At 36.1% G+C, this 19,393-nt stretch overlaps 1 pseudogene; it reads left to right on the forward strand.

The window, feature by feature from the left end:
* LOC100523926 (mitochondrial intermediate peptidase-like) overlaps positions 1 to 16,850 on the forward strand; it is a 117,432-nt pseudogene extending 100,582 nt beyond the window's left edge.
* Positions 16,851 to 19,393: the final 2,543 nt, after the last annotated feature.

A 19,393-nucleotide genomic window follows, 5' to 3' on the forward strand; every position in this document is an offset into this window, starting at 1 on the left:
AAAATGGGCAAAAGATCTGAATAGACATTTCATTTTCCCCCAAAAGATATACAAATGGCCAATAGGCATATGAAAAAATGCTCCATATTTCGTTTAGCCCACCCCTAATCATCATGGAAATGCAAATAAAAACCACAATATCTATTACCTCTTACCCATCAGAATGGCTATTATCAAAAATATAGCAAGTAACAAGTATTGGTGTTACTTGAGAAAGAGAACCATCTCGCCCTGTTAATATGAACATAAATTGGCACAGCCACCACAGAAAATAGTACAGAGTGTCCTCAAAGAATTAAAAATAGAAGTACTGTATGATCCACAAATTCTGCTCCTGGGTATTTAACAAGAAAACAAAGCACTAACTTAAAAATACATATGCACCCCTATGTTCATTATGGCATTATTTGTAATAGCCAGGATATGGGAATAACCTGTGTATTCATGGATAGATTAATGGATAAAGAAGACACACACACACACACACACACACTCACACACACACACACACAATGGAATACTATTCAACCACAAAAAAGAATGAAATCTTTCCATTTGCAACAGCATGAATGAACCTTGAATGTATTATGCTAAGTGAAGTAAGTCAGAAAAGGCAAATACCATATGATTCCATTTATATGTTGAATCTAAATAAACAAAACACATAAATTTCAGATACAGAGGACAGATTGGTGGTTGCCAAAAAAGGACAGTGGTTGAGGGGTAGGTAAAAGGGGTGAAGGGAATTAAAAGGTACAAATTTCCAGATATAAAAGAAATAAATCATGTGCAAAGAGAATTGTGTACAAAGAGAAGTGAGAAATATTTTTTCTGTAATGTTTTACAATGATTGCTAATTTTATCAAAAAAGGAACTTATAACATTCCACTAGTGCCAGAAGACTAACATAGTTATTCTGAACGCCTCCTTATATAGAAAAAGGGACTGTGTTTTTCACACATTTTGGTGCATATGACAGACTTCTAGACCAAAAAGATGCAAAATGCTCAGTGCTTGTTTAGGGGCTTTGTTAGTGTTCTGGGACAATTTTCATTTAAGTTATGAACTTTAGCCTTGAAATGTTTGCTGCCAGAAAGTTTGCCTCCAAAGACCATACCTTATCTTTTCTGCATATTGGCAATGACAGCAGTAACAACTGAAATAAAATATGTAGGTCATTTTAAGGATGGTTATGTCCAGAGAGTGATTGGAGAAATATGAAGGAGGTTATAGATATTGATACAATCAACAACCTCAAATATATATCTTGAAATAGCAATTCTGTAAAACTAGAGCTGTCAGATTAAATGAATTGCTCAACAAATGAAAAACAGTTGCCTATGAAACATGAGCTAGCACGTAAATTTCACCAATACCTTTGACAGTTTTAATAGGGCTATCAATTTACATTTGTGACATGATATTATACAGAGTTAGTAAAACAGACATGACCAAATATTTGATGCCCAATCTGAGAGAGAAAATTATTTTATATATAATTTATTTCTCTGGGTATAGTATTTATATTTTCATATATATTATGGCATCATCAGAATATACAGGACATTTTATTCATCTGGGGCTTCAAATATTTTTCTAATACATTTTGATTTGCAGATATTGATGGTTGGCGTTTTTATAACCAAGTCTCAATTCATCTTTGCTTTGTAAAGTATATCATTCTACTTTAAGAACTTTTCCAGCATGTTTTACCTTGGGATGAAGAATGATAAAATTGAGTCAAAGTTGATATGTTAGGAGAGTGACCTAAAACTTTTAATATACAAAATTTCATTTAGCCCACCCCTACGAAAAATGTATATATAACCCCAGCTTCTCCTCTCATAATATTTATATTTTGCTTCTCTATGAGTGTACCTACTCTTTCTGAACAATTTAAACGATGAGGGGTCATATCATCAAAGCCTGCATTTAGAAATTATGTGATTATCAATCATTCTTTAAAAGAATTATTTAATTAAATATGCCATTTTCCTCAATAATATTACGTTTGGCTCCTATTAAACACATAAAACCCTATAATCAAAAACATGGAGACACAAAAGGCAATGGGAGCACCATTACTTTGTAAAGACAAATCTAATTGTCAGAACTTTTTTTGTTTCCTTATAATTTCTACCTACTAGGTCATGGTTTCCTGTGTTAGAACTATGTGCTAGTCAAAACAATTTCAGGTTATCCTCCACATGACCTTAAAAACAAAACAAAACAAACAAACAAACAAACAAACAAAAAAAAAACCTTGCCTTTACTAAAATAAAGAAGCTGACTTCTGTTATACAGACAATAGCTAAAGACCCCAAATGATAAAGAAATCCAGAAGCAAATTTACAAGGTAAGGTGAGGGATGATTATCAGTTGCTTTCAAACTAACTTTGATAGCCAACTCTGTAAACTTTCCTTCATATAATTTCTACCTCTTTTCCCCTTTGCCTATGATATAGCACAAACAATAGGGAAAACATATTTCCTATCTTTGCCACTTTTGGCTTCAGTGATTCTTTGTTGATTTGTGACTAATCCAAGGGTGCAGCTACATCCCCCAAGATCTTTTGATCCTGAAGTTTTAAATATTTCTGATCATTAATAAATTTCTAAATCCCATCCTTCACACACACACACACACACACACACACACACACACACACACACAAACTGAGCTTTGCAAATAAACAATGGACTTGCTGGGTTAGGATATTATTCTATTTGGCACCTAATTAATAGAGTCCCTGCTGGGATTAACTTTGTATATGAAATATATAATTTCAGTAAAAGAGAAATCAAAGGGAGCCAAAACAAAAGAAGTTATTAACCTGGAACCAGCTCTCAGGCTTAATATCTGGGGTGACATAGTTTTAGTTCAATCTAATAGTAAAGGTATAAATAAATAACAAAAGAATTTTAAGTTTTCTGCTCTTTATCTCCTGGACTAAGAATGCTAGCTCATCCACACGCCCTAAAGCAGAATGGGAATAAATCAGTCACCAGACCACATACTTAATCTCTTTGTAGCCAAACTGGAGCTAAGGGAATGAAGTGCCTCCTTGCATAGAAATTTCTTCAAATGAGCAGTGGACCAAAGCAATTCACACAGAACGAATATAAATTTTCTATCCGATTAGCATGTGAAGCTATTTTTCCCACCACCATACGAACCATGCATCTCAATTGATTTCTCACAATTGCCCACAAGATGTATTGCCAGTTTACTTACTACTAGGCAATTTGTCCAAAGAACTAAATAGTGAAATTCATAAAGTTCAGAACCCACTGCAGACTTGAAATTTAATTTTTCATTTAAGTTGGAAGACCAACCTTCTTCTCTGAGTACTATATTTCTATTGATAAAATATTTATTATGTTAACATTTTGACAGCTCCGTCAGCTTTGTTTTACTCCTTAATTTACTTGACTAAATAATAAGTACTCTTTGCACATAATATGTTGGTTGATAAATTCATTCTGTGATTCAGTAGTTTGTTGAGCCTAAGGGCAAAAATATATTTGAATCCTCTCAAAATCTCATGGTCATATTCAGCCCTTTCCAGTAGATTTACTGGGATTTTTAAAAAATGAATTGTAGTCTAAATAAATAGAAAATTAAAATATAGGAGAGACATCAACTCAAAAGAGAGCAGAACCATCATTATAGGTAGAAACATGTTTTGTAACAATAAGGAAAGGATGTATTCTTCATTAAATGAATAAAATAGTTGCTACTTATTGAGAAAGAAATACAGCAATAGTCTTAGCTCAAAATGTACCATATACATTTCAGAAGATCAAATATATAAACACTAAGAAATTTAAAAGCTCATTTTTACAATCTTACAATAGTGAAAGTTTTAACTTTTTACATATGAATTGTTGAAAGAACATGTGTGGGGCTCTGGTGCTGTGAAGATGCGTCTCAATCCCTCTGGCCTTAGTTTCCTCTTCTGAAAAGTGAGGGGTAGACTAATGATCTATGAGGCCCCTTCCATCATTCCCAGTCTGTAATTATGATGTGTAATTGTGTTTGACACACACATGCAAGTAACCACCAAGCATGGAAATGAGTAAATACTTTGGTTTGTTGCAAAAACATGAACTTTTTCCAAAGATGGGTTGTGGTAAATAATAGATATTTTGATTATGAGAACTATGGTTTCTTTGAAGTATTAGTTGAAGACACAGCAACTGTGTGGCATTCTTGCAAATGTCACAGTGTATTCAAACAATTTTCTATCAAAAATAATTATGTAAAAGCTGTCTGTTTTTTTATGTAACTTGTGATAGTAAGTGTTATCTTTAATGTAAACACTTTAAAAAAAGTAACCTGCAGTCCTTCAGCCCTGTCTACCAGCCTTAATGTATTCATATTATCACTTTCTCACTTCAGACTTCCTCTGGCAGGAATCTGACACCAGTCCTGGTTCCATCCACTCCAAATAGAGTGGGGCTCCATAGGTAGTTATCTCTCTCTCTCTCTCTTTGTCTTTTTGTATATATCTGTGTGTGTGTGTGTGTGTGTGTGTGTGTCTGTCTGTCTGTCTGTCTGTCTTTCTAAGTGATCTCTATGCATTTCTCACTTCACCATGGCAGCTTTCAGGCAGCTGAACTTCTTATATGATAGCCAAAGAATCTCAATAAATGCCTCAAGGGAGAGATCCTGGCATAATTTATATACAGTTTTCTAACCTGGCCTGGCAAGTCTCATAGTGTCTCATTCTGTTTGTTCAAGGGAAATTAGTAATGCTATCCCACATTAAAGAGGAGGAGATTTTGTACCACCCATGTCTAGTTTTTATTGGATTGTTACAGTTTTTTGCTATTGAGCCAGATATGTTTAATATATATTTCAAATATTAACCTGTTATCAGATATATGATTTGCAAATATTATTTTCCCATTCAATAAGTTGCTTTTTAATTTTATTGGTGATTTCATTTGCTCTACAGAAGATTTTTAGTTTGATATAGACCTTCTTGTTTATTTTAGTTTTTGTTGCCTTTGCTTTTGGAGTCAGATCCAAAAAATCATTGACAAGACCTGTGTCAAGGAGCGCATCATCTATGCTTTCTTTTTTAAAAGTTTTATGTTTTCAGGTTCTGCATTCAGGTCTTGAATGTGTTTTGAGTTAATTTTTTTATATGGTATAAGATAGTAGTCTAGTTTCATTCCTTTGTATGTATATATGGGTCATATATTTTCTGGGGAAGAATATTAATGCCCAATAAATTTTCATATTTTTATTGCAAGAAAAGACAAATAATCACAGTCCTAGAACTTTGAGGATATTTTGAAATGCTGAATTGTGTGATATAGCTCAGGCTGTGTTTTTGAAAGATTAAAGTGGCAACATGTTTTGCATAAACCTATGTCTTAATTTATGGAGTTTGGAGGCTATATTTTAAGTCAAAATAAGCAAAACCAAATGTCGCTTCTATTATGCTTAATTTTATATGTCAATTTGACTGGCTATGTATGCCTTAATAATTGGTAAAATAATTCTGGTCTGTAGGGTATTTCTGGTAGAGATTAGCATTTGAATCAGTAGACTAAGTAAAGAAGATTGCCCTCATGAATACTTGTGAGCATCATCCAACCTGTTGAGGGTTTAAATGAAGGAAAAATGTGAAGAAGAAGAAATTTTCTTTTGGTCATGACCTGGGACATCCATCTGTTGTCTTGGATATTGACCTGGTTTTTAGTCTTTTAGACCAGATTAGGACTTAAACCACTAACCAGTAGATTCTCAGATTCTCAAGTCTTTGGGCTCAGATTTATACCATTGGCTTAATTGGTTCTCAGTCTTCAGACTTGGACTAAATTATACCATTGGCTTTTCTGGTTCTCATGCTTGCAACAGCAGATCATGTGTACTACTGCTTTTGTATGAAAATTTGATGTATATCTATTGAGTTTTATGGGTCTAATGTGTCATTAAAGGCCAGTGTTTCCTTATTGTTTTTGTATGAATTATCGGTCCATTGATGTAAGTGGGTGTTAAAGTACCCTACTTTCATTGTGCTACTGTCATTAATTCCATTTATGTTTGTTTATTTTCGCTTTATGTTTTGAGGTGGGCTTGTGTTGGTTGCATATATATTTACAATTCTTATATCTTAATTTTGGATTGATCTCTCTATCATCATGTGTTGACATTCTTTGTCTCTTTTCTTAAGAGTCTTTATTTTAAAGTATATTTTATCTAAGTGTTGCTATCCCAGCTTTCTTTTCATTTCCAAATACATGGAAAGCTTTGTCTATCCTTTAACCTGAATGAGTTTCTTATAGACAGCATATATAAGGGTGCTGTTTTGTATTTGTTCAGCTGCTCTGTATTTTTTTTTTAATTTGTATTGGAGTATAGTTGACTTACAAATTTGTGTTAGTTTCAGATGGACAGCAAAGAAGATCGGTTATACATATACATATATCCTTTCCTTTTCAGATTCTTTTCCCATATGTTATCACACAGTATTGAGTAGAATTTCCTGTGCTATATTTTTTATCTTGTTATCTATATTTTTTTAAATTATTTAAACTATAGTTTATATTTTAAATCCTTGTTATCTATGTTTTAAATTATTTAAATTATAGTTGATTTCTAATGTTCTGTCAATTTCCGCCATCTTTTTTCTCACATTATCCTCCATCATATTCCATCACAAGTGATTGGATATACAGCAGCACCTCATTGCTTATCCACTCCAAATGCATCTACTAACCCCAACTCCCAGTCCATCCCACTCCCACCCCTACCCCTTGGCAATCATAAGTCTGTTCTCCATGTCCATAAGTTTGTTTCTTTTATGTATATAGGTTCATTTGCACCATATATTAGATGCCAGATATATGATATCATGTTATTTGTCTTTCTCTTTCTGACTTACTTCACTTAGGATGAGAGTCTTTAGTTCCATCCATGCTGCTGCAAATGGAATTATTTTGTTCTTTTTTATGTCTGAGTAGTATTCCATCATATATGTGTACCACATCTTCTTAATCCTTTCATCTGTCATTGGACATTTAGGTAGTTTCTATGTCTTAGCTATTGTGAATATTGCTGCAGTGAACATACAAGTGCATGTATCTTTTTCAATGAAAGTTTTGTCCAGATATATGCCCAGGAGTGGGATTGCTAGATCATATGTTAGTTCTATATTTAGTTTTCTGAGGTACCTCCATACTATTTTCCATAATGGTTGTAATAATTTACATTCCCACTAACAGTGTTGGAGGGTTCTCTTTTCTCCCCACCTGCTCCAGCACTTGTGATTAATAATCACCATTAATCATAAATGATCGCCATTCTGACTGGTGTGAGGTGGTACATCATTGTGGTTTTGATTTGCATTTTTCTAATAATTAGTGATGTTGAGCAATTTTTCATGTGCTTGTTGATCATCCATATGTCTTCTCTGGTGAACTGTTATGTAGGTCTTCTGACTGTTTTTCCTTTGGGTTGTTTGCTGTGTTGCTGCTATGTTGTGTGTGTTGTTTGTATATTTTGTAGATGAAGCCCTTGTCAGCTGCATCGTTTCCAACTATTTTCTCCCATTCTGTAGACTGTCTTTTTGTTTTTTTTCATGGTTTCCTTTGCTATGCAAAAGCTTTTCAGTTTGATTAGGTCCCGTTGGTTTATTTTTGCTTCTATTTCTACTGCCTTGGAGACTGAAAGAAGAAAACATTTGTACAATTGGAATGTTTTGCCTATGTTCTCTTCTAGGCATTTTATAGTGTCTTGTCTTAGGTTTAAGTCATTACGTCATTTTGAGTTTATTTTTGTTCATGGTGTGAAAGTGTGTTCTGGTTTCACTGATTTACATGCAGCTGTCCAACTTTCCCAGCACCACTTGCTGAAGAGATTGTCTTTTCCCCTTTTTATATTCTTGCCTACTTTGTTGAAGATTAATTGACCATAGGTATCTGGGTTTATTTCTGGGTTCTTTATTCTGTTCCATTAGTCTGCATGTCTGTTTTTGTACCAGTACCACACTGTCTTGATTACTGCAGCTTTGTAATATTGTCTGAAGTCTGGGAGAGTTATGCCTTTGGCTTGTTTTTTTGTTTTGTTTTGTTTTCCCTCAGAATTTCTGCTTTTGCAACCATTCTGGGTCTTTTATGATTCCACATAAATTTTTGGATTGTTTGTTCTAGTTTTGTGAAATATATCATTAGTAATTGCAAGGGATTACTTTAAACCTGTAGATTGCTTTGGGTAGTATGGTCATTTTAATGATATTAATTCTTCCAATCCAGGAACTAGGAATATCTTTCCAGTTCTTTGAATCCTGTTTAATGGCCTTGATTAAAGTTTTACAGTTCTCAGAATATAAGTTTTTCACCCCCTTGCTCAGGTTTATTCCTCAGTATTTAATTTTTGGGGTGTTATTTTAAAAGGTATTGAAATTTTATATTCCTTTTCTAATATTTCATTGTTAGTATATAGAAATGCAACCAGTTTCTGAATGTTAGTCTTAGATCCTTCTGCTTTGCTAAATCTGTCACTTAGTTCAAGTAGTTTTTGTGTGGAGTCTTTAGGGTTTTTAATATATAGTATCATGTTATCTGCATAGAGTGACAACTTTAATTTTACCACTTCTCTTCCAATTTGGATACCTTTTATTTCCTTTGTTTGTCTGATGGAGATGGAGGCAATGGGCAGGGCTAGTAGCCAGTGCCTGGTTTCTGGGCCCTTGACAGTGGCAAGGAGAAGTGGGAAGGTGGCCCAGGCTATTCCTAATTGCAGAGCCCTGGGAAGTGGCTGTGACTCTCAGGCATGTTTGGGTGGTGCCCAGAGCATTTGGCAGTGGCAGCAGCAGGCTGTTTGTGTTCCCAGGGGAGTGAGAGCAACAATGGGTGGTGCTCAGTTGCAGTGCCCTCCTCTGTACTGACCTCTGAGGTGACTGGAAACATAGGTGGTGCCTGTTCACAGACCCCTAGTGGTTCAGGGGCAACATCCACCGCTGGATTCTGAGATGACTGAGTTTGTTCCCATTGCCTATAGACCATGCAAGAGGTGCCCAATTGTGCTTTGCCCAGACAGAAGGCACCATCACCCTTGGCCTATGAAAGAGGGCCACTTTGTCCATAGCCCATGCAAGAAATGACTCACCATCCATAGCCCCACCTTTCAAGAGTCTGTGTGTGTACAGAGAAAGATATTCCTATGATGATCCACCCCTCCTCCTCTTGGCCTCCCCAACAACGGTGCCTTACTTCTACTGTGGGTCCAGACCTCTTTCCAGTTTCCCTCGGCTGTGGTGCTTTGCTCCCCAGCCTTTGGTGCATGGCTCCTAGCCCCTCTGGCTGTCTCCACACAGCCAGCCCTAGTCCTGTCCCTAGAACTGAACTCCAGAGCCTAAATCTTAGTGCCCAGTCTCCTCTGAGAATCCCAGGCTTTGGCATTCCAGGAGGTGGTACCTATGGTCTGTTCATCTCTCTGCTTTGCCTTCCACAGTCCAGCTGCTGCATTTTTCTTTGAGGCTTTGAGGTCCTCCATCTTGGCTGATTGCCCTGTCAGTTAGGTGGCTTTCTAGGATGCGGATTCCTTTTCTCTTTAACAGCTTCCTCTAAGGAGTGATAATCCTATCCTGATTCCTTTCTCTCTCTCCTTTTTTTTTCCCTTTTGTTCTACCCAGTCATGTGGAGGGTTTCTTGCCCTCCCTTTTGGAGGCTTAAGTCTTCTGCTGGCATTCAGTAGATGTTATGTGCAAATAGCTCTATATGTGAATTTTTTTTCATGTGTTTGTAAGAAGGTGAACACCACTTCCAACTCCTCCTCCATCTTTATCCCACTCCCTTTATGTCTTTTGATTGGAGCATTTAGTCCATTTACACTTAATTATTGATAAGTATGTATGTATTGCCATTTTGTTTATTTTTTCTGTTTGTTTTTGCAGTTCTTCCCCCCCCCCTTTTTTCTTCTTTTCCTCTCTGCACTTTTGATTTGATAGCTATCTTTATTGTTTGGATTCCCTTCTCTTTTGTATGTGTATGGGTATCTATATAGATTTGGGGATTTTGATTACCATGAGGTTAATATGTAGCAATCTGTATATGTCTGTGATTACTTTAAGCTGATGACCTTTTACATTTGAATACACTCTAACAACCCTATGTTTTTATTCCCCTGTCCAAACCCTTAATGTTTTTGCATCTTCCTATTAGCATATTCCTTAACTATTTATTGTGAATATAGAAGATTACTACATCATTTAATCATCCTACTAGCTTTATAAGTGATTGATGTTCTACCTTTAAAGTATATTTGCCTTTATCAGTAAAATTTTTCCTTTCATAATTTTCATAATTCTAATTGTGGTCCTTTCTTTCCACCTAAAAAAAGACCCTTTAATATTATTTTAATGCTGGTTTATGGTACTGCACTTTTTTGGCTTTTGCTTGTCTGCAAAACTCTATCTATCCTTCAAATATGAATGATAGCCTTGCCAGCTAGAATATTGTTGGGTTTGGGTTCATTCCTTTCATTACATTAAATATATCATGTCACTCCCTTCTGGCCTATAGAGTTTCTGCTTAAGAGTCAGCTGATATCCTCAAATGTAACTGGGTGCTTTTTCCTTATTGCTTTTAGTATTCTCTGTCTTTAATTGTTGCCATTTTAATTGAAGTGTGTCACTTTAGGTTGATCTTGTTTGGGACTCTGTGCTTTCTGGACCTGGATATCTGTTCCCTTGCCCAAGTTAGGGAATTTTTCAGCAATTATGTCTTCAAATATGTTCTTTTCTATGACCCTTTCTCTCTTCTCATTTAGACTCCTATAATGTAATAGTTAGTACATTTGATGGTGTCCCATAAGTCTCTTAAACTGTCCTCATTTTTTAAATTTCTTTTTTTCTGTTCAAGTTGAGTGATTCCATGACTTTATCTTTCAGTTTGCTGATCCCATTCTCTGTATCATTTAATCTACTTTTGATTTCTCTTTGTGTGCTTTTTATTTCAGTTATTCTATTCTTCAACTCTGTTTCATTCCTCTTTATATTTTTTAACTCTTTGTTAAACTTCTCACTGTGTTCATCCATTCTTCTCTTGAGTGTGTTGAGCACCTTTATGATCATTACCTTGAAATCTTTATTATGCAGATTGCTTATCTCCATTTTGCTTAACTCTTCTTCTTTATTTTTGTCTTATTCCTTAATTTAACAGCTATTTCTCTGTCACCTAATTTTCTGTTTTTATTTCTATGTGTTAGGTAGGTTGGTTATATTTCCTGACTTGGAGAAATGGCCTTATGTAGGACATGCTCTATGGTGTCCAGCACCACACTCTTCTCTGTTCACCAGATCTATATGCTTTAGAGGTACTCCCTATGTGGACTATATGGGTTCTTCTATTATGGTGGAGGATAACTAGTCTGGGTATGCTAGCAGGCATTGGCTAGTCCCTGGACAGGTTGATTGCCAGGCCTTACCTAGTGCAGAGGCTGCCAGCTGCTGATGGGGGGGGGCAGGTTCTGACATGACTTTCTGCATGGGCTGGGAAATCCTAGTCCTGGTGCCAGCAACATTGTCCATATTTTATTTTATGGCTGGTTATTTTAAATAGAATATGTCTTACTTAAGGAGTAGACTTTATACTTTTATCTGCTCCTAGCCCTAGTACAGTCGCTCTAGTACATTTTTAATAAATAGCTATTAATTCATAAATCTTCAAAGTTGCAATTTTCTCATTAATCTTGATGGTGTTTTAAATAGATATTAATGAGCAACAATACATCAGATTATTTAATTCCTTTGTTCTACAAAAAAGGTCAATCAGCTTGGAAAATTGGAGATGAAATTATGAAATATTTGTAAGAAGTGCTTGGAAATAAAACTGTCTCTTGGAAAATTGTTCAAACATGAAATTATGAAATATTTCAATAAGTGCTTGGAAATAGTTCAAAATTGAAAGGAACATTTTAAATATATTACTGGACTCAAATTGTTGAGTACTATCTATGCTGTTGTCTACAGTTTTGACTTAAAAGTTTCAATTTTAATTTGGTGCTTGATTATTTGAGTATTCAGAGCACTAGCATAAACAAATTGCTTTTGGGGTAATATTAAAGTAATAATTCAATTGCAACCACTCTCTGGTTAGTTCCACTTTTGTGACTGAAGGTGGTAATTAGTCATCAATAGGTATGGGATTTAAAAGGACTCTTGGCCAGGTGGCATCTATCTCAGTAATTATTTTTAAATCACTATTCTGTTTTTCCACTAATTTTAAATCATTTTCCACTAATTTTAAATCACTATTCTGTTTTTCCACTAATTTTTCTTCTCCTACTCACCTAATTTTATTCCTTTTCCTGTCATAGATACCAGCCACAAAAGAAGAAATTCATTATAAGTGCACAGTTCCCTTTGGAAAAAGAATAGTGTTATATCTAAATCATTTTGCACTCTATTTTTTAGTACTGAAAAATACTTTATTCCTGAGGAGATAAACACCATTCACATATACTAGGAAAAAACAATCTGAAAATAAAAATGATTTACAAGGATATGAAGTCCTTGGATAAACAGTTTCTTTATTGTACTATGCTTTATTTATCAATTCTGGCACATTTTAAAATTATAAAATGAGTCAAATATGATTTCAGTTTAATCTATAAACATATATTACTTTAAATTCTTCTTTATAAATCAACTAATATAGCACTAAGAACAGTGAAGGTCATTACTCTGTCCTATGTTCCTTTTGCCTTCTAAAACAGATTCTGAAGCCTTCCGGGGGGAAAAATGGTTACATGATAACATTTCCTGAGAGAGAAAGCTGAACTTGGTTGAATTCTGTTCTTTCAAAATGACAAATTTTGTTCTAATGTTAGGTGCTAAGACAAAGTAAATATATTGTAGTTGTAAATAATTTTTCAACTCTACCTGATTGCTTATAGGATTAATGTATTCAATTCTATTAAATCATTTGTCACAATAACTATATAAAGCTCTTCTAATTTATAAATCCAACAAACTCTTTAGATCATACCTAGATAAATGCAAGTTAAAGGACAGATGTTCTGGTGTCAGAAGACTCAGATTAAATCACCAAAACTGCCTCATGACCATGTCTATCCCACATTACTCTCCCTAGCCTATTAATTTCTCTGTAAAATAAGTCTAGTTAGTAGTATCTATCTATCTAATAGATTTGTTGTAAAGAATAAATGAAACTATATATGTAATACATTAAATATGTTTTGATGCCTACTAAATAGGAAGTCAACATTGACTATCATTTCTTCAGAAGGCATCATTATTATTTAATTCATTCTTTAGATATTTAGTGAATGCCTACAGTAGAGAAATAATTGCTCCAGAGGCTGAGATTTCAGCAGGATAGCAGACAACAGACAATAGCCATTGCTTTCATGGAGCTTGCATCCTGGTATAGGAAATAGCAAGAAAGAAGACAATGACAAAATGTGTAAGCCAGAGAGTGAGTAGATCTAAAGACAACAAATAAAGGAATACAGGAGTAGAAAGTTTGTGTGTATGGGTGGTAAGAGAGAAAAAAATCCACAGTGGATACATGTCTGAAAAATGTGAGTGAGTGAGTCATACAGACACAGAAGATCACTTAGGGCACAGGGATCAAGTCCAGAAACATGATGCATGCATCTACTTTGTGTGTCCAAGGAAGAGTGAAGGCCCCCAGGATTGGGGTAAGTGGGGAATGAAGGAGGAATTGAATTGAGGTTGTTTTCAGACTCCTAATCTTGAGAGAATTTAGTAAGAGGAAGGACTTTGGCTTGATGGTGAGCCGTTGGGAGCAATGGGAAAAGAGGGGTAGTGTGGTCTGACTTGACTCTTGTGGATTCACATTGGCTGTTATGTAGAGAACAGACTGACAACAGGTAAGGTATGCAAAAGAGGCAGTAATTAAGAGGCAATTGTTATTTTCCCAGGGAAGACCAGGTCTACAAAGCCCATGACATCTCATCAGTGTGCTGTGTCATGGTCATAACCTAGATGCATTTTTAAAGATAGAATTGGTGAGATTTATTGACAGAAGAGATGTGATATGTGAAAGATGATAGATGTTTAGAGTCCTGAGAAATAAGAGACTGAGTTGACATACATATTAGGCGTATTAAGTTGGAGATACCGCTTATATAACTGAGTAAAGATGCTAATCTTGTCTGAAACTTCCAAGAACAATTTGAACATTCTGATTGATCACATCCAAATCATTTATCTGGTATATATATATATGCACATACACATACATTTTGTCTTTTTGTCTTTTTAGGGCTGCATCCACAGCATATGGAGGTTCCTAGTCTAGACATCCAATCAGAGCTGTTGTTGCCAGCCCACACCACAGCCACAGCAATGCCAGATCCAAGCCACATCTGTGACCTACACCACAGCTCACGGCAACACCAGATCCTTTACCCACTGGGCAAGGCCAGGGATCAAACCCGCAACCTCTTGGTTCCTAGTTGGATTTGTTAACCACTGAGCCACGACAGGAACTCCTATCTGGTATCATTTAACTGACTGCTGACTATGGTGACTTATTTTAGTTCTTGATATATTTTGCTATTTTCTCATAAATCTAAAGCTGTTGTGAATGAATCTGTATATTTTTAATAATATAGGAGTGTATCATGTATCCATACATATTTGTATAAACATGAATGTATGTGTGTATATTTGTATGTACTCAAATGCACACACATGTGTATGTCTTTGTCCTCTGAGTTTTAACAGGTTGCTAAGACTTAATTGCACCCATAACCACCACATCTCTGATATTAAGGGAATTCAGTGGTTAGTAATATTGGTTTTAAATTCAGAAAGGATTAGTTTGAAACCTTGAGTCTGATGCATACTGATTATTTGTGTGGTCTTATGTAAGATATTTAACTTTTATTAGTTTCAGTTTGATCACTTGTAATCTTGTAATCTAAATATAGTTTGTTGTAGGTGTTTAATTTAGGATTACATAGGATAAGTTAAGAAAAGTGCCTATGATACAGTAAATGGCACATAGTAGTTAGATGGCAGCCATGATAGTATCGTTATTATTGTGACTAATATTATTTTCACATCTTCATTTTCAACCTGTAGCACATCTTTTTAAAAATGTACTGCCTCTTTTTCTATTTATAACTGACATTTTATCTCTACTAACATATTTTTATCACCCTTTGTATGTATAGGTCCTAAATGATGCAGTCAAATAGCATTTTCAATTTAATTCAAATTATCTATGAAATGCTTCATTTTATTTGCATTGGTCTTCTGAATAACCACCCTCTCTGCCCTTGCTTCTGTCCACAAAATCTTCAATGAACCTTTATTCCCTCTCTTTACTTTTGTGCTCACTCCCTTATTATGCTACCCATCAGGGAATTCTTTCACTCTCCTCACTTGTCTTTTCCATCTGGCCAGAACTATGAATAAGCTTATGAATAAGGGTTCCCAAATAGAGCACTTTTAAGGGCAGAAAGAAAACAAACTGAAACACATGTCCTGACTCTGACTGCCTCTTTACTTTTTACTATTCACTGTCTATCATTACAAATATATGAACCATTGTATTAAACCTCACATTAACTTCTAAGAGAATTTTTAGTGCAATATATAGTGATAAGGAATTCAACTTTTTACATTTTACTCTGTGTAACCAATTATTTTTCAAACCCATGCTAAAAGGAAAAAAATTAAACAGTATGGAAAAATGCACATTCTGAACTTAGAAAGAATGGCAGCACTGGTAGCTACATTGCTGTTTTCCACCCTCACATTTTGTGGAATTAAGACTTTTCAGAAGGAATGTATATTCCGTGAATTTGTTTTTTAGTAAAAATGGGTCTTTAACTTATACTTTATATAGGTTAAATAAACCATCATATCATAGCACAAATTTAAATATTGTTTCTCCTAAATTCCAATTTCTAATGTTTTCTGAAAGTATCTTTTTTAATGACAGCTATTGAAAAATACTTGATTGTTCTAGTTATAATTTAATAGACCATGAAAACTTAGACTGATAAAGAAAGGTATGTAGCTATTTTGTTGCTAGTTCAAAACTCCAGTGACTTAAAGAAGCTTAAATAGGAGTCCCCATTGTGGCTCAATGGTTAACGAATCCGACTAGGAACCATGAGGTTTCACGTTCGATCCCTGGCCTTGCTCAGTGGGTTAAGGATCCGGCATTGCTGTGAGCTGTGGTGTAGGTCACAGACATGGCTTGGATCTGGCATTGTTGTGGCTGTGGTATAGGCCGGCAGCAACAACTCCAATTGGACCCCTAGCCTGGGAACCTCCATATGCTGTGGGTGCAGCCCTAGAAGACAAAAAAAAAAAAAAAAAAAGCATAAATAAATAAATATTTGAATAGGATTTTCCCCCCGAAATCCACTTTTATCCCTGTGGATTCTATCAAAGGATAGAGAAAGAATGTGACCTCGACTTCTTAGAGCTCAAAGTTTCTACCCAGTGTTCCACTCTGTCAGTTCCACCTCTAGGGGCAGGATGCTATTCTCCTCACCTCCTAGGTAAACATTCCATGGACATCTAGTCTCTCCAGGAACTACTGGTTGGGCTCATACTTCTTGAGTAGCCAGGCTTGGAGCCACAGGTATAGGTACAGCACTTCACTGAACCTCCATCCCATTGCTTCTGGTTGATAAAGTCCATGAATTGCTCCAGCATCAGGTACAGCTTGCCTTTGGCACCTATCTCCAGCAGGATCTTGTCAATGTCATGCTGAAGACACAGCTTGTTCAGAAACTTCTTGAAGATTTCCAAAGCAAACTCGTCAGGCTGAATGGACTCATGCCAATTGAAATTAAGACCAGAGGATTCCAGCACGGTCTCTAGTGAGAATATCTTTAGGATTTTCTTGACTGAGATCCATCCATACCAGTGTATCTACAGCTTCAGCTTCATGTACGCTTTGTGCAAGAAGGTGTTCCAGGAGGTGTTATAAGCCAGGGTCTTCATAACCAACTTGAATAGCTCCTCAGACCAGAGCTTGGCTGTGTCATCCTGCACAGTCATGAAGTTCAAGAACATTGTGTTCACCTAGTCTGGCCCAGCTACCATGGTGATCAATTTTTCTAGCTGGGCATTGGGACCCCCAAAACCCAACAACTCCCAGATCCTCCCAGATCCTTATGCAGGCGAGCGTAATGGCCCATCCTCTTGTCCCTGATGGAATTTACATCTAATGTGTTCACCTCCATCTTAGGTCCTGTCCAGTACAGGAAGAATCCATTGGATTCCACTTGTAGGTTCTCCACAATGGTGGGTGGCTCCAGCTGTAGTGTTTAAATGCTGGTGCTTGCCATGGCTGGGCTGGGGGAAGGTTGAGGATCCCTGAAGCCCTGATGGGGACCCAGTGGCACTGTTGCTCCCCCTGAGCCTCCTTCATGGCCTGCTCTAGCTTGGTGGCATGGGGGCCCACCCACCCACCAGTCTGTCCTGGAAAGAATAGAGAATCAGTGGGATAAATAGGATTTTTATTTGATACAGACTTCACATAGTTTGGACTAGAGTTTGGAAAGTGAGACTGCTGTAGCATAGATTATTTTTCAATCATGGTTTTGGAAGTGGTATTTGCATTGTCAGAAATATCCCCTAAAAATTAGGGGTGGCTTGAGCCTCATAGGAAGGCCCATCTGTGGCTGCTGTCACCATTGTCTCTCTCTTTCTCTCTCTCTCTCTCCACAGTGGTTAAGAGGACTCCATAGCAGCATGAAATTAGAGCATAAAAGGAAAATGGTAGCACTAGCTGTGGTGGGTAGGAAAATGTCTATTATTCTCATTAATTAATTATTGAGACAGCTAGGTCTCCAAAACCTGGGATTATATTTTATCATTTTACATCACAGAATGTCATTCTTTACACTGATAATACAAATCCTATGCACACTTAAGGAAAGCGAGTGCCTTCTTTTTTCCAAATATTTCCTGACCCTCCAAATCCCCTCTCCCCAGTCTTCTACAAAACAATCTTGATCTTTATAGCATATTACACACAAATGATGAAGGGCAGAATGTATCAACATTAGAAAATTGTGCTTAATTTCAAGGTTACAGGTAAATAGTGGTTCCCCAATCTTACAGAGATTCCTGTATGGCAGGCTGGGTGGTTAGGCTGGTCAGGAAATTCTTGGAAGTGGAAGAACACTCAGACCTGTGAAACCTTATAAGATAATCACAGGTTCAAAGGATTAGGACACGAACATCTTTGAAAGGCTATTATTTGGGAACTTCTGAAAGTATGTGATTCTTGGGTTATACCCCACAATTACCAGTTTATTTGTTCCAAACTAAAATTTTTAAAAAATCAGATTTTATTCACACTTTCAAGGTAGTTATAAAGTATAACCAGACTTGTGAATTATTGTAGACCATTCTTATCAGTGGTTCTCAGACTTTTAAATGTGCCTAAGTTTCACCCACACATCTTATTTAAAAAATGCAGATTTAAATTCCAAAGGTCCGTTGTGGAGGTGCTTTACTATTCCAAGTGCAATCAGTGGACCAGCATTACCTAGGAGAGCTTGTTAGAAATACAGAAATTGAGACCTACTAAGACAGAGCCTGCACGTTAACAAATTCCCCAGGTGATATTTGAGAAGCGTTGACATGTGTGAGTTTCAGGTAATCCTAATAACAGGAAACAGCTAAGTATGATCTGCTTAACAAGAATCATTCCTCTTAAAGACAGATTATTCTTATATTATTCTGATGTAGTGATTTAAAAACAATGGTGTTTCAGGGAATATTAGAAATTTGGTTATCTCACATGTTCTTTCCAATTAGAAGTGCTCCCCACCTTGATGGCAGAATTGTAAATCACCTTGCTCTTAATAATTTAGGGCAGTAGTATCTACCCCATCCACAGTTACCTCTAACATAGGACTATATGAGAAAGAGAATTTGATGAACAAGCTCAAGACATTCATATTCTCAACTCTCTAAAATTTCCCAGACCACCCTTCAGCCCTCCAGCAGTCTCCCACCTCCTAGTGATGGCCTCACAAGTGAAAATGCTCAGAACTGGTTTGAGAGAGCTTATGATCACGAATATCATTTCCTTAACTCCTCTTTCCCATGATGGCCTGTGTGTAATTTTGTTAAAAAGAAACTCTCCTGAGATGGAAATCTCTGGTGAAGCAGTCATAAAATTAGCTATTTCCATAAGGTTGATATTCTTCCTTCAGGAGAAATGATTTCAAACTACTTTGAGGGCAGAGGTTTTCAAAAGTGAGTGGGCATCAGAGGAAGCCCGAAGACTTGTTACTGCACAGATTGTTGGGAAGTACCCCCAGGATTTCTTTTTCGGTAGGCAGAGCTTTATATGTTAGGGGTTAATTTCCCACTCACATTTCTGTATATGGATTATTATCCAGTCT

Source organism: Sus scrofa, chromosome 14 (genome assembly GCF_054392235.1).
Source record: "Sus scrofa isolate SSC_HxYL_T2T_F1_AM1 chromosome 14, Sscrofa_HxYL_maternal_Yorkshire_Landrace_v2.0, whole genome shotgun sequence".
Taxonomy (NCBI): domain Eukaryota; kingdom Metazoa; phylum Chordata; class Mammalia; order Artiodactyla; family Suidae; genus Sus; species Sus scrofa.